We start from the raw sequence: 24516 nt of genomic DNA, 5'->3' as shown, positions 1-24516 counted from the left end.
TGCGACTGGGTCACTATATAACGTACGGACGAGAGATAAAAAGCGTTGTCCAAAGCCAAAGCGCTCCAGTGTCTGTAAAAGATATTCCCAGGACAGGGAATCAAAGGCCTTGTGAAGATCGAGGGATAGTAGCATGCCCTTTCTGGGGCCTACGTTATCCCAGTTAGATTGGAGGGCTGAAATCACGTCTATCGCACGCCGGGTCTGGTCGGGCGCCTGTCGGCCCTGCACAAAGCCGGCCTGGTCAGGATGTATATATTCCGCCAAAAAAGTGTTGAGCCTAGTTGCCAGCACCTTCGCCATAATTTTAAGGTCGACATTGATGAGCAATATCGGCCTGTAATTGAGACAGTCCCCATGGTCTTTGCCCGGTTTCGGCAGCACATGGATATACGCATTATTTTCATATGTCGGGATGGGGATTCCCGTTCTAATAGAATTAAAGTAGGAGCAAAGATGGGGGGTCAGGGTCTCGTGAAATTTTTTATAATAATGGCCAGAGAAACCGTCCGGTCCCGGCGCTTTATTAGGGTTGATGGATTTGATTGCTGCCAATATTTCTGTGGTAGAGAACTCCCTATCCATAATCTCCATATGGGGGGAGGAAAGGCTAGGGAGGGAGATGTCCTGGAAAAAGGCCGTTACCGCGGACTGTCTGAGCGGCTGCGGTTGGGAATAAAGCTTAGTGTAAAAGTGATAAAATTCGTTGACCACCAATTTGGGGTCCTGTGACCGGAGACCAGACCGAAGCCTCAGTTTTGGTAGCGCTGGGGAATAGAGTCTCGGGGCCAGCTTGCGAGCCAAAAGTGTGTGCGGTTTATCGCCCAGTGTGTAATAGCGATTTCTCGACCAGCGAATGGACTTTTCCGCTTTGGTGGTCAAGCTAAAATTAAGGGCCACCCGTGCCGCGTCAATTTTGTGTCTGATATCCACCCCAGGATTCCTCTTCTGCTCCCTTAGGAGGTCCCTCAGCTCCGCATCCTGACGCAGTATCTCCCCATCACGTTCCCTCTTTTTCCGGGAGGCAATCTGGATTAGCTTGCCTCTAATCGTCGCTTTATGCGCCGCCCATACTATGGCCGGGGATGTATCAGTCGATGGGTTGTCCAGAAAATATTGATGTAAGCAATCGGTCACTTCCTTAAGTATAAGGGGGTCATTCAGTAGGGAGGCATTGAGCCTCCAGGAGGAAAATTTAGGTTTAGTCCACAAGTCAGAGACGGTCATCACTACTGGGGAGTGGTCAGACCACGGGGTGGGGATGATTTGTGTCTTTAGTACAAACGGAAGGAGAGCCGACAATGCAAAGAGGTGGTCTATTCGGGCATACGTCTTATGCGCATGAGAGTAGTGGGTGAAATCGCGCGTCGTGGGATGATCATTCCTCCACACGTCCACCAAGCCTGTGGAGTGCAATAATCTAGCCAATTTAACCCCCAGACGCGGGGCATGTTTCAGAGAGGCACGCAAGGCATCCGACCTATCCATGACCTGGTCCAAGGGGACATTACTGTCACCCCCAAACACTACATGTCCCGTCGCGCGCGGCATCACTACGCTCAGCATTTCCTGGAAAAATTAAATTTGCCCCACGTTCGGAGCATAGTAGGAGACAAAGGTTACGTCATGCTCATTTATTTTGCCCTGGACCATTAGGTACCTTCCCTCCCTGTCTCTGATCACCTCTTTAGGTGTGAATGGGACCCTCTTGGCTATACAGACCGCCACCCCCCGTTTCTTATCTTCGCTATTAGACATGTAACAGATGGGAAATTTGGCGCTAAGCTTTTTGGGTGCGGAAGTGCGAGGGAAGTGGGTCTCCTGTAAGAGGAGGACATCGATTCCTTGTTTATGGTAAAACTGAAAGGCTTTTGTTCGCTTCACCGGTGTGTTAAGGCCCTGGACATTATGTGTCAGAATTTTAAAGTTACTTGGCAAGGGGTTCGTCATTGTGGTTCGGTAGGTTGTACTCGCCTGAATGTCATGATGGATGATCCGCCTTTCCTCCCCACCTCCGGGAATGAGCCAAAGGGGCCTGGATGTCGAGTAGCCGCCATGTCAGAGGGGAAAAAGAAAAAGGGGTTAGAAGAGAGACAGTATAGTAAAAAAAATAACACAAAAAAACAGAAGGACCCCCGCCTTCCCCCCCGCCGCCCATATGGCGGGAGGGGGGGGGGGGGCGTAGGGTATGCCAGTAGTACCAACAATTTATGCAGTTTAAGCTGGTTGTGGGGTCCAGCACCCCATGTATATGCGCAAGGTTGTTCACTGCGCATAGCAGCGAGCAAGGTCGCAGAAAGTGGCATGCGGAAACAACCCGACTCGCTTCAATCCATGCCATAGAACCATGTAACTGTAAAAGAAAACATAGTGAAACCATAACTTCTCAAATCACCGGTCAAATCCAATGGGAGACCCGCAGATCCCCTGATAACCCTCCGCCACCGATCAACCACAACATGGCCAACCGGCAGCTAGAGGAGAAAACCCCCCCCCCCCCCCCCAACATTCCCATCCCAGCAGGTACTGTAACTTTGAATCCCCCAGGGTGGGGAGGTAATAGCGTCCGTGTCTTAACAGCAGGGACCGGAGACCCCTGAAGTGCAATCAACAAGAGACAGCATAATAAACCTGGAACGGCTGTCATAAACAGTAGGAACCCTCGAGTTCTGGAATCCGAGTCCTCAGCGAGGGCTTGCATCAAAAATTTCTTTGGTGTAGTGGGAGCTGGCAGACCAGCGTCCGCTCAGCACAGTCTACAGACAGAGTTCGGCAAAAAAACAAAATGTAAAATGGAGGTGAAGGCGTGAACGAACAAAACAGGTTGGCCCCCCGTCAAAAGAGAAGTAAAATGGAGTGGAGCAGATGGGCCGCATCATCTCACGGCGGGGTGCGTTGTTTAGCATTACCCCTCTTGGCCGGCTGTGACCACAAAGGTGACAGTGGTCGAGATGGCTCTTCCGAGGAGCCCCGCGGAGATCTGGCTGGGGGGGCTCTCGTGAAATAATTCCCAGCCCCAGAAGGACATCTTCGCCTTCATGAAAATTGGAGAATGAGTAGGATCTACCCTTAAATGAGAAAGACAGTCTGAACGGGTAGGACCAGCGGTACTTGATCTGGCGATTTATCAGATGAGTCAGTAGCGGTTTCAGAGTGCGTCTTTTTTGTATAGTCGCCTGTGATATGTCGGCGAATATCTGCACTGGATGATCCAATAGGGTGACATCATTGCGGTAGCGGGCAGCTGCCATGACCTTTTCCTTGATCCTGTAGAAATGGGGTTTCACAATGATATCCCGTGGTAACCCATCCGAGCGTGGTGCTGTCAGGGCCCGATGGAAGCGATCAAGCTCTAGGTGGTGAGGGGAAATTTCGGGAATGAGGTCAGTCATCAGTGTATGGATAGCTGGTTCCAGATCAGTGACCGACTCAGGAAGTCCTCTAATTCGAAAGTTATATCTGCGAGATCTGTTTTCAAGATCCTCAATTTTAGCCTGGGCATCGACTAATTGATCCTGGAGCGTGACTATTAGCCTGTGGTTTTGGTTGACTCTCTGAACTGTCCCGTCCATTTTAGATTCAATGGAATCAAGTCTGTCTCCAATTTCTTGGAAGTCCCCCTTCATCCCTGCAGCAATGGTGGCACAGGCCTTAGAGAGTTCCTGCTGTAGCAGGGCCGAGAATCTGGCTATGAGCACAGAGTCCCCTGAATATGAGGGTTGGGGGGGAGGTAAAGCTGCAGAGCTGCCTTGGCTCAAAGCTAATTCCGCAATATCCGCCATTTGTCTGTCCATAGAGGATGATGGTGACAATGCCCCCTCCACTTCCCCATCTAGTGAGGCCTGATATGGGGAGAAGCCATGGGATGCAGCCTGTGGGGACCGGGTGCTGGCCTCTTGGGACTGGGATGAGAAGGGATCCCCTACCTCCTCTGTCCTGGAGACTGCTGGCGAGGGGGTCCTGTGCGGTGGGGGGATGAGGTGACTGTCCCCAACGTTGGCGAGGCTGGTGGTTTGGTGATGTTGGGCTTGGCTGGGAGCGGGCCGCCTCGTGTCGCCGAGCCGCGGGTCGCGGCCATCTTGGGTTGCTGTGTGTGCTGTGGCAGGCGAGGAGAGGACAGACGCTGCTTGTTGGAGGGCTGTGCCGGCGTGGAAGACTTTTTTTTGCCCGCTCCGGTGTTCCTCCTGTGCATCCTCCTTTCCCCCGTAAGCTGCTGCCGTTCGGTGACTCTTTCCTCCGGTCTAACCGCCTATTATATGCTATGAAGACGGCGGGCTGTGCGGAGCTCGGTCAGTGCATGTCCTGACCCGGCGCCGCGCGCATTGTGCATAATTTTAAAGGGTGCCTTGACAGAAAAAAGGTTTAGGAACACTGCTCTAGACCCCTTAACTCTGTACATGGATATGTACCAATAAGCATGCACATTCCTCTCCTGCATACCATTTCCCTCTTCCTGGCTGTCAAACCTTCTGCACTTCATTCGCATACATACTCTTCACTGGCATACCCTATGTACTCCTCCCTTGCACATACTTACCACTGCAATACTCTCTGCACTCCTCTCCTGAGCATGTTGCCCACTAAAAAAATGTTTTTTTAGCATGTTTGTAATATTCCAAACCTTACCCTTTTTGGGAAGGACATATCTTTGCTAGCTATATAACAAGGTTTCCTGCGAGCAACCTCCCTACCTCAGATTTTTATAATGCAGCAAACACTTCACTTCTCAGTAAGTGCACAGTGCCAAAAACATAAAATAATAGTGTTGCACAAAAATAAAAATAATAGTGTAAAATAAATAAATGTAGATGTGGAATACATGTGGGTCTCAGCCCTTGAGATGCGATAATATAGCCTATAATCATAGGACACTACATCATTTATAGAATCCAATGCTGAGAAATATATACAAATAATATTAAAGTGCGTGTCACAAGTATGTGCTAATAAGTTAAATATAGTACAATATTAAAAGGACAAAAAGTGCAGAGTGCCAAACCATCAATAGATTGTTACACTATATACCAGTGCTAAAATTATATATAAATAAGTCCATGCAATATAAAAATCAATTGATGTTGAGTGCTGGCAGTGTTAAAGTACATATATTAATCCATATAGCATATAAAAATCAATTGACAAAGAAAGAGTCTGTTGTGATAAATAGTGCAGGGTGATTTAACACCAATCCTCTATAGGTGCTCAGGCCATCTGATTGTGGCAGTGTTCCCAGCCAGAGTGTGTGACCAGAGTGTCACAGATCCTTGCTAAACCGTGCACCCCCTTGTGATTGGGCGCTCACCTCAAGGTAAATTCAATCAGACCCAAATGCTGGATACTCTATGGATAGCTCTTCCAGGAAATCACCTCCCAAATTATCAGCAGATTTCACCGTAGTAGTAAGCGTACCATGGAAATGAAAAGGCTCAAAATAGTGCTTATATCCTTCAAGACTTTTATTGAAATAAACATAAACTGATTCACTCACATGTTATGGTGCATCCATGCACCTTTAGATCGCCATTTAGGGGGAAGACTCGTGGTCCCTTGTGTCGTCACTCATAGGGGAGGGGCAAGGACAGACGGAGCGCTTCGCCGAGCATCGGTGAGACTGTCAGGCTGTCAGGATAAGAAGAGCACACAGCCGCGGCATCTCCCACTATACCACCACGGTATCTGAAAAGCTGTTGAATCCACGTTTAAATGGCGATCTAAAGGTACATGGATGCATCAAAACATGTGAGTGAATCAGTTTATGTCTATTTCAATAAAAGTCTTGAAGGATATAAGCACTATTTTGAGCCTTTTCACTTCCATGGTACGCTTACTACTACGGTGAAATCTGCTGATAATTTGGGAGGTGATTTCCTGGAAGAGCTATCCATCTGCACTTTTTGTCCTTTTAATATTGTACTATATTTAACTTATTAGCACATACTTGTGACACGCACTTTAATATTATTTGTATATATTTCTCAGCATTGGATTCTATAAATGATGTAGTGTCCTATGATTATAGGCTATATTATCGCATCTTAAGGGCTGAGACCCACATGTATTCCACATCTACATTTATTTATTTTACACTATTATTTTTATAGATTTTTATTTTTGCGCAACACTATTATTTTATGTTTTATGTCTTTGCTAGATATTTTTTAATAATATGAACAATAATACAGATCTGCAAAGGGTACATTAAACACATTAGTCATTTCTCAAACTCTGTATTGAACATCTTTACATATTGCCACATGACAAAGTGTATGCAGGACTGGGTCCTATTCATTGTATGTAATAAAAGCATATTTTTATATTGGTTGGTGCTGGCTGTAGTTTAAACCTAGGCTGAAGCCCAGTTAATGGGTGCTCCTAGAAAGGAGCTACAGCACAGATCAGAGGACCATCCTTCTATAAAATATTCATTGCAAGTGCAGGGGAATGTTTACTACCAATAGCATTTATTATTGTAATTTCTGTATTCTGTGCAAGTCAGCTCTGATGGGACAGATCTGCCAGCTACTAGTAAACATCCACTGCACTGGCAGGTAGATAGCACAGCCAAACTAGCACTGACTGATCTTTTACTATTAACAAGAGCCAGCACTGGTGGTGCTGCATGATCTATCTGCCACTGTAGTAGATCCGCACTAGCACCCAGCAGATAGATCACACAGTCCTATCTGTGCTTATGTTTAGTATTCAGTCAGCGCTGGTGGGCAGTGTGATCAATCTGCAGGTGCAGTGGATTCTTACTAGCAGCTAGCAGATCTATCACACAGCTATCTCTGTGCTGACTGTTCATTTACAATATTAAATGGTTAGTGTTGGCAGGGCAGTGAAATCTGCCTGCTGCTAGGTAACATCCACTGAACCGGCAGATAAATCACAAAGCCTTGCCAGTGCTGAATGATCTTTTACTAGTGGCTTGTGTTATAAATAGGGCTAACCCCTCCCTCTGCTTTGCTGAATGTCTACGCTCGTCTCTATCGCGTGCGTGCTGCCAGAGACAAAAGCTGTCAATTAGTGTAAGCAGCATGGTCTGACATTGGTGGAGGTGTTCTGTCCATCACACTAGTTAATGAACTAGGGCTGCAACTAACGATTATTTTGATAATCGCTTAGTTGGCCAATTCTTGTTTTGATTAATCTGATAATAACCTTAAAAAAGTGTGTTGTATAATTTAGTTAATTTGTAAAGTTAAAAAAAAAGCAATTTATTCTTAAATAGCTATATGGAGTGGTAAATATAAAAAAACTAACTATATGGTTAGGGAGCAAAATCGCCAATCCACTCCGAGAATAACAGACAGAAGAGACATACTGTATATATTATTAGAGGTTGAATCTGGTAAATATCATCAGGCTCGGCGATCAAATTTTTTATTTAAAGAAAAAAAAAAAGCTTGCTTTTCCATTTCTGCAGTGCTTTTTGCTGTGTGTTGTTGCACCTGTGGTTTTGCTGCGAATTGCATTTTTATGCTTTTTTTTTGGCCAATTTTTTGTTGGCCAGGTTAAAAAAATGCAAATTGTGGCAAAAACACACTACATGTTTCTGCAGCATCTTTATTGAAGTCTATTGAACCAAAAGAGCAAAAAATAAATAAATAAACAAAAGCAACGTTTCAATGTTTTGCGTTGGAAAAAAAGTCTTTGACCCTTTCCAAATACCCAGCGGCTGAAAAAAAAGCATAGATGTGAACGTGTCCCATAGAAAACCATGTTAAATGAACTGTACGACTGCCATTTTATTCTCCAGAGTCTTTGCTAAAAAAATATATATATATATATATATATATATATATATATACACACACATACACATTTCAAAGGTACGCTGAGCAGCACAACAGCAATGGTTCGTTGAAATCATGTGCAAAGCAATCAAGCCATCCCACAGGCTGTATATGTGTTAGGCCGCAGGCCTGTATTTGTGGGAGGAGCTAGCGTGCCTTTAAGACGCTGCTCCTCCCCTCCCTGCCTGCCGCATCACACGCCGTCACCGGACAGCCGAACTTCCGGTCCTCCAAGCACCGCAGGATGTGCAGCAGCCCCCGCTGACTCCGCTGACACCGACTCCCGCTGACACAGCCGGCTCTGCTGACACCCCTGCCACCGCCGCCACCGCCGCCGTTTCCCTCCGGCCTGACTCCAGCTTGCCTCCAGCCTCCTGCAATATCATCCTCCGCTCGGGGCGGCCCGTCCATCCATCCGGCCGCCGGGCGGCAGGTACCACTGAGGGGGGGGGGGGGGGTTTCCTGCGGGGGCTTGATTTCTGCCTTGTCTGCACCAGGCCACAGCATGCTTCATACGAGGGTTTCTGGGGGGTCTTGTTTCTGCCTTGCCTGCACCAGGCCACGGCATGCTTCATATGAGGGTTTCTGGGGGGGTCTTGTTTCTGCCTTGCCTGCACCAAGCCACGGCCCTGCTTCTTACTACACTTTCTGTCTTTACCACTGTTACTAGCTGTGTACTTCTATGCTGTCATTTACTATTTGTACTGTTGCCCTGCCTATGGACACTGCTTTGTTACCATGGGTACTACTCTAATACTATTGTGACTAGGGGTACTGCTACTGCTAATACTTTTGCTATGGGTTGATACTCTTATACTATTGTTACTATGGGTACTGCTACTTTAATACTGTTGGTACTAGGGGTTCTGCTACTCTGCTAATACTACTTGCTTTGAGTATTGCTACTCTAAACTATTGTTACTATAGGTATTGCTACTCTAAATTCTGTGGTTACTATGCATACTACTCTAAAATACTATTTTACTTTGGGTACTGCCGCAATGTTACTGTTACACTACTGTTACCTCTTGGACATTGCTATACGTGCCGCTACACTCCTATTTCTTTGTTCTACTGGTTACAGCTACACGGCTATACTGTTATACCACAACTAACTGCGTACCGATACACTGCTATGCCATTACTGTGTGCACCATGGCGGTATATACTGCTACATTATCAATTACTACCGCACGCGTTACTGCCTTACACCTACAGATGCGCTGCCAATACCATTACCTTACGTGTACTATTGCCATACATGCCGTCACGCATGTCACTACTGTGGACGCTACTATACGGCCACGCTACATCACTGCTGATACTATTTCTACCATATTACTGCTATACACTATTTTCATCACCACTAACGCTGTTACTACCGCCTGTGCTACGGCTATACACTGCTACACTACAGGACTACTAATACTATCGCTACCGCATGTATTACCGCTATTTATACTACTACACTACTTATGCTACTACCGTGTGTACTACTACTACTTCTTCGTTGGTATGTTGCACTACCCCTTCATCAAGCCCCCGTATAGGGTTAGAGAACTGGCTATTTAGGGCTAGCTGCTGGCCTTAGTCTCCCTGGTAGCTGGTCCTGCAAGGCCAACTCCCCAATCTCAACACGGAGATTTTCGCCCTCGGGCCAAATCATAGTTAGTGCCTCGCATCCACCCCTCTCTTGGGGTCATAGTTAGGGCCTCACCTGTCACGGCCACACGTTTTAATCTTTTACCGTCACCGAGAGGCCAACCCCCGCCACCACGCTAGTGGCTCGTGCCCCACGCCCAAATCATAGATAGAGCCTCTCACCTGCCACTCGGCAACTAGCAGGGCCTCACCTGTCACGGGGTAGTCAGCTTTTGCCTCGGCACTAGTTAGCCAGCCAGTTCTGTTTTAGCTCAACGGTGTTTGTTTAACCAAGTTTTCCTGTGTGTTATTTTCTCTTTTCAGCATGTCTCAAGCTGTCAACGTAGGTGAAGGGTCGTCTCCCCCAGGCACACCCGCTAGGCCTACCACCCCAGTGAGAACTGGTACCCCCAGGGAATGCCGAGAACTGTCCACGCCAGGCCCTTTTAAGACCCTGGACCATCCCCAGGATTTCGTCTGTTTTGCCCCACAGGGGCACCCCCCTTTTTTCAGCTACGGCAAGAAGGCTGAATTCTGCGAACGGCTCTCAGCACATCCTGGGGATCCTGGACTGGGTACCAGCACTCGGGGGGCTAGGACAGACATACATGGGACGCTAGTCACCATCTCGTGATCACTACAATCAAACAGTGACAGACTGTCCAAACTGGAAACGCTGGCCATCCCACATGGTCTCACCTCCCTCTAAGCCGTTACAGGCTCTCGCTCCTAACAGCTGACAGAGTAGGCCCCCAGCCTCGCCTTTCCTCCACTTCTGCTTCCCCAGTCTTTACCCCAGCACACATGGTCCCCCCAGCCCTCCGCAAGGACATCTTAGAGGGGAAGGATATGTATCTGGTTTCCTTACTGGTTGCCTCCCAAGACGTTGTAGGAAACTGGGTGTACAATTACGGGGTTTTGGCCATCGTGACGAAGGCCAGTGACCCAAGACTCAACAAGCTTCCATACCAGGTTTTGTCCTAGCCTTCGGCATCTACAGGGACGTTGACTGCTCCGCACGTCTGCAATGCCGGAAGGTATTAGGTTTTTTTTTACCTTCTCGTAGTGGTTGACTTGGGTCTCAAGTACGGGGGTTTTCTTGTTCTACGACTTCCACAAGTCTGTATCAGCAAGCAGTGGCAGCCTTGGCCCAGTTTAACGTCTGTTCTCACTGGAGCCTCTTGGACTCTGAACTATTTTTTCAGTTATTTTGCAGGCTTAGTGCCGCCGTCTTGGGCAGTCTGCTCTTCCACCTCTCATACTGCCGACCTGTGCCCCTCGGAGGCCGATCCCTCCTTTCCTGGTTCCTCAGGGGGGAGCTAGTAAGCCTGTTCAACGTAGCCTAAGGGACAAGCTTGGTCGTCCCGTCATTTATTTGGCTCAGTTATGCAATAACCTTAATGGAGGCGCCTGTAATTTTAGCGCCTGCAGACTACTGCATGTCTGTTCCATATGCTTTCGGGCCCATGCCACATCCATGTGCCTTCTAAGCCCCCTGGCGCACAAACTCAATTGGGATAGCCACCAGCGCATATTCCAATAAACATCTTGTCATTAATCTGTCTGCTCTTTGGTCGTCCACTACCCGAGCCTGAATTTGCCCTCATTCAATCTACCAATTCTCGCTTTACTATATCACCGTGGTTAATGCCATTCAAGCAATCTTGAAGGCAGGTAGGGCCGCATGGCTCAGTTAGTCCGATTACTCCTACGCCTTCGAGTTGTTACCCATTCGTCCCTCCTTATGGCATGTTCATGGTGTCAAGGGCAGAAGAATGTTACTTTGCTGTTAGTCTCACGTTTGGGGCCTAGAGTAGCCCGGGAAGATTCGACACATTTGCTGAGACTCTCTGCTGGTTCCTCCTCTTTTTCTCGAGGTGCCCCACGATGTTACATCACGTGGTTGATTTCCTGTTGGTCGTACTTAGCGACTGCAACCCTGTCAGTCAAAGGCACTGTAGCACTGTTACTACCTTAGGCGTCCCCCTTTCACTAGACAAGACTACTGAACCCACCACTGGACCAGTCCTCTTAGGCATCACACTCGTTCCAACACCACGCAGTCTAGTCTCCCCGTGGTCAAGTTCGGGCGTTTTCGTAAAGGACATAGTCAAGTTCCTACAGTTAGAACTTTTACTCGTAAGGATCTACATTCTGGTAGGTTCTTGAACTTCGCAATGCGCATTATTCCCCAAGGTAGGTCATTTATTTCTAGGCCGTTGGGCTTATTACCGGGCCTTTCAGATGAACTTTGGTCACTCAGATTCCCCAGCTAGGGAGGACCTGGCCACGTGGATGGAATTCCTGGTACAATGGTATGGGGTCTCCATGTTCATCCCACCGTGATCCGCCCAATCCCCAGTGTCTGGACGGACGCAGCCGCCGGTACCGGGTTTGCAGCAACATATAAACTCTTGGTTAGGTGTTTGTTGGCCGGAAGAGTATCTTGGCTTACCTGCCTCTCGCGAGACTTCGGTCTTATTAGGAATTTACCTAATAGTGACAGCGGCTTTCGCATGGGGAAAATCCTGGACAGGTATGGCTGTGAAGTGTTACAGTGTCAACTAGGCAGCCTGCGACGTAATCAGTTAGGGCCGTTCATCTTCTTTGATCATGAGGCTAGTTCGCTGGCTGACCTGGTTGGCGGCCACCTTTCAGTTCTTCCTCTTCTGCGAACATATCACAAGTTCCCCAAGTTCGTCAAGTTGATCCTGGGCTAGCCCGGATTTGTCTCAGTGTCAATTGTCTCGGGTAGCCTTGTCTGCGAACACTAGGAGGGCTTACGACAGAGCCATGACCATCTACCAAGGTTCTCAGTAGAATTCGTCTTACACGGTCGTTCAGTTAGACCATGGTCGCATTCGCTGTTTTTTGCCACCTTTCAGCTCAGACTTCATATAACACGTTCAACTTTACTTTGTCTGGCATACAATCCACGCCTTGTCATCTGCTCCAAGCCTTTCTCCTTTCCTCAGGGCTTGCCCGGTGAAGGATGTATTGAAGGTTTTGCAAGGTAGATCATCACGAGACTACAACATTTGCCCATAGATGGGAAATTCTGGACCTTTCTTGCGTACTGGACACATCACCATTCGAACCTCATAACAAACCTAGTCATCAACCTCCATTTATTTAGCCTCTATGGGTTCCTTAGTCCCGGAAAATTCACCTTTGCAACCCAATCAGATAGGCAATCATGCCTCCTCAAAGAGGTTTTATGTAGAGAGAGGACCACTTTCCTTTCACTCCGACGTTCAAAGGCCGGGCAGATATACCATCTGTTGGCATCCCCTTCTACCCGACCGAGGATAACTGGTGCCCAATTGGAATCCGGAACATCTACCAGCTCAGGACACTCCCAGCCGCTCTCCGCTATTCTCCCTGTCAGGTAGTCCCCTAACCACTGCTTAATTTATATTTTACTTTCGCTCATTGTGCATTGAATTAGGCTGGGACCCCTCATTGCATTCCGCACATTCATTCAGAACAGGAGCGGCTTCAGCTGCTTCTAGTGCCAATATGCCAGGGCACATAATTAACCACTTAAGCCCCGGAGGATTTGGCTGCTAAACGACCAGGGGGTATTTTGCGATTCGGCACTGCGTGACTTTAACGGACAATTGCGCGGTCGTGCCACAATGTACCTAAACGAATTTGACGTCCTTTTTTTCCCACAAACAGAGCTTTCTTTTGATTGTATTTGATCACCTGTACGATTTTTTGATCACGCGCTATAAACAAAAAAAGAGCATCAATTTTGCAAAAATAGCAATATTTTTCACATATTTTTATATGAAATTCCCCAAAAAAAAAATGTAAAAATCAAAATTTTTTAACATTTTCGGCCAATTTGTTTTATGCTACCTATGTTTGGTAAAAAAAAAAAAATCGCAAAAAGCGTATTTTTATTGGTTTGCGCAAAAGTTATCGCGTTTACTAACAAAGGGAAAGATTTATGTCATTTTTGTTGTTTTTTTTAACGCGTAATGGCGGCGATCTGCGATTTTTTTTGCGGTACTGCGACATTGCGGCGGACAGATCGGACCCTTGACCGAAATTTTTGACACTTTTGGGGTTACCAGTGACATTTCTACAGTAATCAGTGCTATACATATGCACTGTTACTGTAAAAATACACTGGCAGTGAAGGGGTTAACTTTTTTCAAAGGGAGGGGCTATGTGTGTCCCTAAGGGCGTGCTTTCTACTGTGATTGGCTGTGGCTTCAGATGTATGAGGAGTGATCAACGGTTCTACATAGTAGAACCGTATGATCATCCTTCATACACAGGGGAGAATAACAGGCAGCTTGTTTACACAAGCCGCCTGACTTTCTCCCTCTCCCCCGCCGATCGCAGAGTGACCGGCGGACATCGGGTCCGCCGGTCACACGCGCGGGGGGGTCCGTGACCACGCGGGAGCGCGCCTCCGGCGGCGTGCGCTCGCTCCCTAGACCCTCACAAGCTAGTGACGTAGCCCTACGTCACTTTGCCTGTGAGGGGCTGACCGCCGACGTAGATAGTCGTGCGGCGGTCGGCAAGTGGTTAAGAACTAGGGCGGTGGGAATCAGCTATTTTCCACGCATACACCCCACACCGGGGAAAGAGGTAAGGTTAGCCTTCAAGAATCTTGTATCATAAGTTGTGTCATGAATAAGTGTGTTTACTGCTTCCATTTTTGCCCTCTTTTATTTACAGGCCTACCCCCTACGTCGGTTCCGGCACACCACACCGACTTTATCCATACTCGCAGTTTCTAATCATCATTAATTAACCGACCACAAATAAGAGAACAAGTCCACAGGGATTGCTGCACAAATATTCTTTCTTTATTAGAAAATCATCCAAAAGTACATACCAGTACAATATCCGAGTATTTCGATAATACTCTCTCTGATATTGTACTGGTATGTACTTTTGGATGATTATCTAATATCTAATAAAGAAAGAATATTTGTGCAGCAATCCTTGTGGACTTGTTCTTATATATATATATATATATATATACACACAGTGGGTACGGAAAGTATTCAGACCCCCTTAAATTTTTCACTCTTTGTTATATTGCAGCCATTTGCTAAAATCATTTAAGTTCATTCTTCTTCCTCATGAATGTACACATAGCACCCCATACTGACAGAAAAACACAGAATTGTTGACATTGTTGCAGATTTATTAAAAAAGAAAAACTGAAATATCACATGGTCCTAAGTATTCAGACCCTTTGCTCACTATTTAGTAGAAGCCCCCTTTTGATCTAATACAGCCAGGAGTCTTTTTGGCAAAGATGCAACAAGTCTTTCACACCTGGATTTGGGGATCCTCTGCCATTCCTCCTTGCAGATCCTCTCCAGTTCTGTCAGGATGGATGGTAAACGTTGGTGGACAGCCATTTTTAGGTCTCTCCAGAGATGCTCAATTGGGTTTAAGCCAGGGCTCTGGCTGGGCCATTCAAGAACAGTCACGGAGTTGTTATGAAGCCACTCCTTCGTTATTTTAGCTGTGTGCTTAGGGTCATTGTCTTGTTGGAAGGTAAACCTTCGGCCCAGTCTGAGGTCCAGAGCACTCTGGAGAAGGTTTTTGTCCAGGATATCCCTGTACTTGGCCGCATTCATCTTTCCCTCGATTGCAACCAGTCGTCCTGTCCCTGCAGCTGAAAAACACCCCCACAGCATGATGCTGCCACCACCATGCTTCACTGTTGGGACTGTATTGGACAGGTGATGAGCAGTGCCTGGTTTTCTCCACACATACCGCTTAGAATTAAGGCCAAAAAGTTTTATTTTGGTCTCATCAGACCAGAGAATCTTATTTCTCACCATCTTGGAGTCCTTCAGGTGTTTTTTAGCAAACTCCATGCGGGCTTTCATGTGTCTTACACTGAGGAGAGGCTTCCGTTGGGCCACTCTGCCATAAAGCCCCGACTGGTGGAGGGCTGCAGTGATGGTTGACTTTCAACAACTTTCTCCCATCTCCTGACTGCATCTCTGGAGCTCAGCCACAGTGATCTTTGGGTTCTTCTTTACCTCTCTCACCAAGGCTCTTCTCCCCCGATAGCTCAGTTTGGCCGGACGGCCAGCTCTAGGAAGGGTTCTGGTCGTCCCAAACGTCTTCCATTTGAGGATTATGGAGGCCACTGTGCTCTTAGGAACCTTAAGTGCAGCAGAAATCTTTTTGTAACCTTGGCCAGATCTGTGCCTTGCCACAATTCTGTCTCTGAGCTCTTCAGGCAGTTCCTTTGACCTCATGATTCTCATTTGCTCTGACATGCTTAGTGATCTGGAAGGTCTTATATAGACAGGTGTGTGGCTTTCCTAATCAAGTCCAATCAGTATAATCAAACACAGCTGGACTCAAATGAAGGTGTAGAACCATCTCAAGGATGATCAGAAGAAATGGAAAGCACCTGAGTTAAATATATGAGTGTCACAGCAAAGGGTCTGAATACTTAGGACCATGTGATATTTCAGTTTTTCTTTTTTAATAAATCTGCAACAATGTCAACAATTCTGTGTTTTTCTGTCAGTATGGGGTGCTATGTGTACATTCATGAGGAAGAAGAATGAACCTAAATGATTTTAGCAAATGGCTGCAATATAACAAAGAGTGAAAAATTTAAGGGGGTCTGAATACTTTCCGTACCCACTGTATATATACACATACATACATTATATATATATATACATATATATATATATATATATATATATATATATATATATATATATATATATATGTTTAGGGGTTTTAAGTCCTTTTCTAGCAAAATAAAACAGATTTTAACTTGTAAACAACATTTTATGGTTACCCGCTCTATGCAATGGTTTTGAACAAAGCAGCCCTGATTCTCCTCTTTTGGGGTCCCCCCACTGACGCTTCTGGCTCCTCCTGCCCCAATAGCAAGTTGCAAAATATAGTATAGAGTGCCCCTATAGCAAGGTAAAAAAAAACTTCTGCCTTTAGAACCTCTCACTTCCTGCCCAGGGCTCCATGTCCCATAAATGATTGCTTCTTACACATTCACAGGTTCTCAGGCACTTACTGACATGTATGGACAGTGTACTGAGCTGTGTGTGTGCTGCACTGTGTATACTGACATGTCTGGATTAGGGATGCACCAAAATGAAAATTCTGGGCCGAAAGGGAAACCGAAAATGCAGGATGCCCTTGGCCGAAAACCAAAACCGAAAATGACTTTTTCCCCCAAAAAATTTTAAAATAGATAGAAGAGGGGCATACACCAAAAACAGGCAGCGACGTACACCTGTCGCTGCCACCCTGTCACAGTATATGTACTGTGATGGGTTGGCAAGAGGTTAATTTAATTACCAATGGTATTAGTATTATGCAGCATGAGGGGGTTAATGTATTGCCACTGCTGGTCACTCATCTATTAGTGACCGACCAGTGGCAGTTAATTAACCACTTTGTGCTGCATTAGTGCAACCAGTATCAGTGTTAATTAACACTGGTTGCACTGATACTGGTTGCACTAATGCAGCACAAAGGGGTTAATTAACTGCCACTGGTCGGTCACTAATGCATCAGTGACAATACATTAACCCCCTCATGCTGCATAATACTAATACCATTGGTAAGCTGCCTTTAGCTTCCCCCCACCCCCCCACTGCCTAGCGTCCCCCTCGGCAGTACACCCTCCCCCCCTCTGCCTCAGCGTCCCTCCCCATCCCAATGATTCAATCTCCTTACTCTCACTCTGCTGAGTGCTCCTCCGGTGTCCTTCATTCAAAAGACGCGCCTCTGGCCGGTGGCCCGCCTCCCGGTGATGTCACTACTACTACGATCTGTGCATGAATGAACTGACACACCGGGTGGGAGGGCGGGCGAGCAGCTGCTAATAGCTGTAACTATGTAAGCGCTTCACTTCCCTGTCAGAGGAGATACCCGCATGACAGGGAAGTGAAGGCTCACATACAGTAGTTATAGCTATTAGCGGCCGCTCGCCCGCCCTCCCGCCCGGTGTCAGGTCAGTTCAGTTCATTCATACACACAGTCCCGCTGACAGGGAAGTGAAGTGAAGGCTCACATAGTTACAGCTATTAGCGGCCACTCGCCTGCCCTCCCGCCCTGTTGTGCCGATATCGGTTTCCCCCAAGAAACAAGTTTCCCCTTGGTTTCGGCTCCGATCGGAACTCCGCCCAGCAATACAGCCCTTCCAGCTCTGCCTCTCCAGCCGGCCATTACTCCGCCCTGCTCCGCCCATTGTCTCTGCGTTATGTCACTTCATTCATACACAGATCGTAGTAGTAGGGACATCATTGAGAGGCGGGTGGCCGGCCAGAGGCGGGACTTTTCAAACCTGCGCTGCGCCCTCCTCCTTTCTCACGGCGGCCATTAATTTCGGCATTTTTAACCCATTATCGGCCGAAATGGGATAGGCTCATTTTCGGCCGATAATTTTGGTGGCTGAAATTTCAGTGCATCCCTAGTCTGGATGGTGTAACGAGCTGTGTGTTTCACTGCATTTCCTGATATGTAAACAAATAATGCATTCTGTATCCAGGCCAACTAAACGTCCAGTACATTTTAATCGACTAAAACGTCCAGTACATTTTAATCGACTAAAACGTCCTGTACATTTTAGTCATCTAAATGGTCATGGTCAGGTCAGAGAGGAGGCCTGTAATGCTGCTGCCTGCAGTCAGTGCAGTGAGTGCACACAGTGCTGCTCAGAGTGCTGGATGGGGGTCTCAGGTTTAAGGGTGGTCTCTGGTCTGACTCTGAACTGAAGTTGTTGAACAGGATGGGCCAGGCGGGCCTCAGCGGCCTATATGCACGCACACAGTCCTGGATGGATGGCGGAATCGGATGCCAGTGGTGACTGGTGAGTGGTCTGAGGGGACTCAGGGAGGAAGTAATAGCTGGCCTGGCTGTTAACTCACAGTGGGTGCTCTGCTCTGGATGTGGTGGTGGCCGGGTGCCAGTGTTGTGTGATGAGTCGGGCCCGGCGCGTCTGGCTGTAGTGCTGCAGCTGCAGTGCTCTGGTGAGGTCAGGTGACTGGTCTCGAGTCAACTCTCTTGTAGTAGTCCACTCCTCACGTCAGACGTCACGGGGCACGCCACGCCAGACGCCACACAGGCAGAGCTCTGTGAAAACCGGAAGTTGGGTAAACGTCCCTGCCTCACATTCTCGTTTAGTTTTCGTTCGTTAATGAAAAACGGATTTGATTTTCGTAATAGTTGTCGTCATTTGACGAAAATGTGCTATACTTTGCGTCTCGTTTTCATCAGTTAAAAAATGGCGGTGACGAAAACGTTTTTGTTGACGAAATTAACACTGCTGTAAACTCCATTGGCTGTAATGTCATTGCACATATTACCTGAATAGATTACCAACATTAAATATTAGGGAAAAATATAAGAAAAGCCTTTTTCTTAATTGTTTAATTTTCAGCAGCTTAGTAGATGCTCCTTACTTATGCGTATGCGGTGGTGCAATACATGTTTAAACTTTAATGTGCTATTATTACATGCTCTGGATGGAATTGTGTTGCCGATATAGAAATGGCCAGCAGAGGAGTGTTAATTTTGATGATGTCAATTTTTTATTTAGTTTTAGTTACAGACTTATGACTAAAATGCCATTTTAGTTTTAGTCATATTTTAGTCATCTGAATTGTTTTAGTTTTAGTCGTATTTTAGTAGACTAAAATTGTGTTCATTTAGTCGACGAAATTAACACTGGTCGAAAACTGAACATTTTGTCAATCTAAAAATTAAATTGGTGCATACGATTGTACCATCATTTGTTTCACTTTTTTTTTTTTAAATACCCAGCATGTTGGATCAGGCACTTTCGATTGCCGCCTGAAAATTATGTGTCGCAGCTTGTGAAAACCCAAGAACCTGATGATCGACAACAATTTCCGTTCCATTTTTTACTCATCTATGGCCTGTTTTAAGTGCACATTCCAATGACAAGGTAAAGTATACATTGTTTGCCTTGTCAGGGAGATCATGACCGATATAGAGAGCGCCCTACACAGGCACTAGAATATGTCATACAGGAAGGGGAAGCTAAATAGAGACCTGCAGGTGAGTGCCAGGGATAGTTAGCATCTTGAGAGGAAGTCTATGTTTGCATATTGTGTCGCATGATCAGGGAGACCACTGTTTAAAAAAAATAAAGTTTTGCTGCATTATATGCCTCTATGTTAGCTTAGTGTGTTCACATTTGTTGTCCTCAGATTCATAAAATATTAATGTGAAAAAATAAAGGGTGCAAGAGAAAGCCACTGGAAAACAGAATACAGGTTGTAAAGTGCCTTGCGAAAGTATTCGGCCCCCTTGAACTTTGCGAACTTTTGCCACATTTCAGGCTTCAAACATAGATTTAAAACTGTAATTTTTTGTGAAGAATCAACAACAAGTGGGACCCAATCATGAAGTGGAACGAAACTTATTGGATATTTCAAACTTTGTTAACAAATAAAAAACTGAAAAATTGGGCGTGCAAAATTATTCAGCCCCTTTACTTTCAGTGCAGCAAACTCTCTCCAGACGTTCAGTGAGGATCTCTGAATGATCCAATGTTGACCTAAATGACTAATGATAAATAGAATCCACCTGTGTGTAATCAAGTCTCCATATAAATGCACCTGCACTGCGATAGTCTCAGAGGTCCGTTTAAAGCGCAGAGAGCATCATGAAGAACAAGGAACACACCAGGCAGGTCCAAGATACTGTTGTGGAGAAGTTTAAAGCCGGATTTGGATACAAAAAGATTTCCCAAGCTTTAAACATCCCAAGGAGCACTGTGCAAGCGATAATATTGAAATGGAAGGAGTATCAGACCACTGCAAATCTACAAAGACCTGGCCGTCCCTCTAAACTTTCAGCTCATACAAAGGAGAAGACTGATCAGAGATGCAGCCAAGAGGCCCATGATCACTCTGGATGAACTGCAGAGATCTACAGCTGAGGTGGGAGACTCTATCCATAGGACAACAATCAGTCGTATACTGCACAAATCTGGCCTTTATGGAAGAGTGGCAAGAAGAAAGCCATTTCTTAAAGATATCAATAAAAAGTGTTGTTTAAAGTTTGCCACAAGCCACCTGGGAGACACACCAAATGTGCTGCCACGCAGCTTTAACTGTCTAGCAGTTGTTTTTACATGTTATGTTATGCTATGATATTGGTATCTTCCTAGCACCCCTGCTGTTCTGGCTAGATGGTTTCTCCCATCTCCATTTTCCTGCTGTATCTGCCATTTTGTTTAGTTGTTATGAGGAGACTGCAGAGTGTGGAAGCTGTGTAACTTCATTGTAAATTTACCTATGGAAAAGCCTCTATGTTTATGTCTTTGCTAACTTGAAGCATAAAGAAGCATTGGAGAACACCTCTGGAGTCTTTATTCATTGAGTAAACTATCTGTTGAAGCCATCATTCAACCTGCTGCACACACTTACAGACTGGAGGTCTACAAGAGGGTCACAGGTACAATCGATGCTGAGACAGAATAGTAAATTTACAATTATCCATCACACAGTTATCTCTGCAGCTTCAGCAGTAAATGTCCAAGAAGTACTTGAAGTAAATTTAAAGGAATACACAGCTTCAGAGAATACATTTCCATGAAGAATCCATCACAGGTATCTCTGCAGCCTGCAGCTTCAGAACTGTGAGTACCACACTTTGTGAGTCACCAGAAGCATTACTCTGCATATGAAACCAGCCACCTATTACTGCTTCATTACTGTTACAGCCTTCTGAGGTGATCCAGTTTGAACTAGTTCCAGCCCTAGCTAGCTATTGTAACAACAAATACCTCAGCTTAGCCTGCTTACTAACAGAAGTCACTACTTACAGAGCTGAGCTCTGGCAGATTTCTAACAAGACACCAGAAATACAGTACTTATTATGTTTGACAGAGATCTCACAGAATTACCTGCATTTAGTCAAGATAAAGCAGACTCCTTACTTCATTCTGCTCGTCCTGTCAGAGCCCCTCATCCATCCTTGAAGGCAAGGGAGGTTTATGAAGCAAGTAAGGAAGAAACATCTAGTAACTTGACTGCATTATGGGAAAAGACTTTAAGTTGTATAACAGCCACTAATGAAACTAGCAACAATTCTGAGCAATTGAACACTGCTCTCTCAAGGGTTAAGAAGGCATTTGAGAATTATAAAAGACTTTCTGAGAAGTACTATTCTCTATTGTCACATTCCAACATAGAGGAAGCTGCATTGGAATTAAAGGACTTTACTTCTACTGACCAGCAGAGGCATGGCACATATCTTGAAGCAAAGGCACAGATAGAAGGGAGATTGGCACAGAAACATGAGACTACATCCTGTAACTCTGCTTCTTCCAGACACTCAGGAAAATCTTCTAGGTCTGCCCGCTCATATCATAAATCTTCTTCTAAGTCATTGCGGTCCTGCTCTATAAGGTCAATACTGAGCGACCAAATATTCAAAGCTCGCCAAAAGGTTGCAGTAGCCCAGGTTAAAGCCGCCTGCTCTGAAAAAGAAGCAGCCTTCAAGGCAGAAGCTAAATGCAAGGAAGCAAGAATACAAGCAGAAACAGAGGCTCAGCTAGAAATTCTTCAGAAGAATAGAGAAAAGGAAGTAGCGTTAGCAGAGTTATCTGTCTTGGAACAAGCCCTATTGGAAGAAGAAGGAGCAGCTTGTACCAGCTTAGCTGCTTGTCAAGACCCTGTTGAAAGGACCCTACAGTTTGTCCTAACTCAGAACCACGACAATACAGTCCCACCTACAGTTGGAGATTCTTCTCATAATCATCCAGCAAGTGGATCAGAAGGCAATGTGTCGCCAAAGCAAGCTGGTCAACTAGACGCACCTACTAACAGAGACCCTCCACAACTACCGCACGTCACAAAATCAAGTGAATCAACCTACGCAGCTCATGTGCCACCACAACCCTATGTGCATAGAGATTACAAGGGCACAGCAGAAGACTACAGAATGAACTCTATACCCCCTTTGATACAGCTCTCTTTGACTTCAAATGCTCAGAGACCTTCAGTCGACAGACCCTTACCTAAATTAAACCCATCTGCAACACCTTTCTCTCTACCTACCAGCCAACATCAGATACCAACCATGGTCCAAGACGGCGCACCATCAGTAGACCCTGTGGCTATAAAAACTGAAAGCACTGACATTGCAGAGTTCAGCAAGTATATGATTCGACGAGAGTTGATTACAACTGGACTGTCTGGATTTGATGACCGCCCAGAAAACTACAGGAGTTGGAGATCTACATTTAAGGCGGTAACCAAGAACTTGGACATTGAACCTCAAGCAGAACTTGACTTACTAATAAAGTGGTTGGGGCGTCAATCTTCAGGACAAGTCAAGAGACTTAAATCTGTCTACATTTATAACTTTAAAGCAGGCCTTGATGCTGCCTGGGAACGTCTAGAACAAGACTATGGGAGCCCCGAAGTCATTGAATCTGCCTTATTCCAGAGACTAAACGACTTTCCTAAAATCTCTGTTAAGGACAATCATAAGCTTAGAGAGTTAGGTGACCTCCTTCATGAACTTGAAATTGCTAAGTTAGATCCTAGTTTACCAGGTCTTAGCTATTTAGACACTGCTCAGGGCGTAAATCCTATTGTAGCAAAGTTGCCTAGTCATCTTCAGGGAAAGTGGACTAGTGTAGGATCAAAGTATAAGTATGAGCATTGTGTTTCCTTCCCTCCCTTTTCTTATTTTTCAGAGTTCGTGCGGAAGGTTGCAAGATCCAAGAATGACCCAAGCTTCTTCTATCCAGATACAACCACCATTCCTTTAAGTACTTCAAGGGGTATTGCCACCAACAGTAAATTCAAGGATTTAAGGCATCCTATTGCCGTGAGGAAGACTGCAATAGCATCCAACGTCTTAGCTACAGACATTAAAGCTAGCAATCTTAATCAACAGTGTCCTATTCATAATGCGCCACACTCTCTCTCCAAATGTCGTGCATTTAAGGACAAGCCTATTGAAGAACGCAAGTCATTTCTCAAAGAGCATAATATCTGTTATAAGTGTTGTGCATCCTCCGATCATTTAGCTAGAGACTGTAAGATCGTCATCAGATGTTCTCTCTGCAACAGTGCCAAACATGTGGACGCTCTTCATTCAGACCTGTTCAAAAGGAAACCTTCACCCGGCAGCAACCCCAAGACTACATCAGATGATGGCGGGGAGAGAACCGAGCAATATGCCAACCCCGTAACCACAAGGTGTACAGAGATATGTGGAGAAGGGCTTCATAGCAAGTCTTGTAGCAAGATATGTCTTGTAAGAGTTTTTCCTGAAGGATGTCCACAAAAATCCATAAAAATGTATGCCATACTCGATGATCAGAGCAATCGCTCATTGGCCAGTACAGAATTCTTTGACCTATTCAACATTCAAGGAGAGACCTGGTCTTATACCTTGCAGACATGTGCAGGAAAGGTCAATACTTCTGGAAGAAGAGCCCATGGCTTCGTAGTTGCATCAGAATATGAGGACACAGAGTTTCCTCTTCCAACTCTAATCGAATGTGATCAGCTACCGAACAACAGAGAAGAAATCCCCACACCAGAGGTTGCACGTCATCACCCTCATTTGAGTCACATTGCTAACTACATTCCACCACTTAACAAGGATGTTAAGATTTTGATTCTACTAGGGAGAGACATTCCTAGAGTTCATAAAATAAGAGAGTTATGTAACGGTCCAGATGATGCTCCTCAGGCCCAGAAACTCGATCTTGGATGGGTGATAATAGGAGAAGTCTGCTTAGACCAATCTCACAAGCTCTTGGATGTAGCTTCCTACAAAACTAATGTTACCTGTCAATTGATGAAATGTCCATCGCACTATTATGTGAAGGAAAGACTTGATTTTAAGAACGAAGTTCCATATCAAGCACTCCAAAGCATTAACTGCAAGCTCACTTCTCAAAAGGACTTTGGTGATTCAGTGTACCAGACTACTTGTGATGACAACAAGATTGCCCCTTCAGTCGAAGACAAGGAGTTCATCAAGGTTTTGGATGAAGAGTTCTTCAAGGACAATTCCAACAGACCCAAGTTTTTAATGGACCAGTCTTCTACAA

General features: G+C 45.7%; 1 protein-coding gene and 1 pseudogene across 3 annotated transcripts in view; one reads left to right on the top strand and one right to left on the bottom strand.

Moving 5' to 3' along the window:
- TCF7 (transcription factor 7) overlaps nucleotides 1-24516 on the bottom strand; it is a gene marked incomplete at its 5' end in the record, with an annotated part of 1449389 nt that overhangs the window by 987704 nt on the left and 437169 nt on the right. The gene's annotated exons all lie outside the window — the stretch shown is intronic.
- LOC309554602 lies at nucleotides 11615-23751 on the top strand (annotated as a pseudogene). Its single transcript has 2 exons — nucleotides 11615-11633; nucleotides 23146-23751. The product of its transcript is annotated as an uncharacterized misc_RNA (transcript).

Source organism: Pelophylax lessonae (assembly GCF_965119305.1).
Source record: "Pelophylax lessonae genome assembly, chromosome: 4".
Taxonomy (NCBI): Eukaryota; Metazoa; Chordata; class Amphibia; order Anura; family Ranidae; genus Pelophylax; species Pelophylax lessonae.
Note: the sequence above shows the minus strand (reverse complement) of the source record. Positions and strands in the feature narration are given on the sequence as shown.